Here is a 387-nt window from a genome sequence, read left to right on the forward strand (position 1 = left end):
GCCTTTTTTTGTTGTAAATGTTTTGCTTTTGTGTAGATGTGGAGAACTTGTATGTAAGTTCTATGGATTTACTGAATAATTTACTAGGGTTGTGTATTCAACGTATTGTTGATCAAAATGTATCATTAATATTGTTTTTATTTGCTGTGTTTTATGTTGTACAGATACTGATTTGCTAAATCAGTTATGTAAGATAGTGTAAGTAATGTAGTAATTACTACCGGCAGCTAATGTCTCTGTGATTGTTTTACCGTTGTAATAAATTAACCCCAGCAACACCTTTTTTTTCAAATCTTTTTTCCCCCTGTCTTACCATGTGTGTGTGGGGGGGGGGTGTTCGATAGTTTGGCTAAGTATATGATAAATGATTGTTGACATGGTATTCAG

Source organism: Nansenia antarctica (assembly GCF_963989245.1).
Source record: "Nansenia antarctica genome assembly, chromosome: 4".
NCBI classification, from domain to species: Eukaryota; Metazoa; Chordata; class Actinopteri; order Argentiniformes; family Microstomatidae; genus Nansenia; species Nansenia antarctica.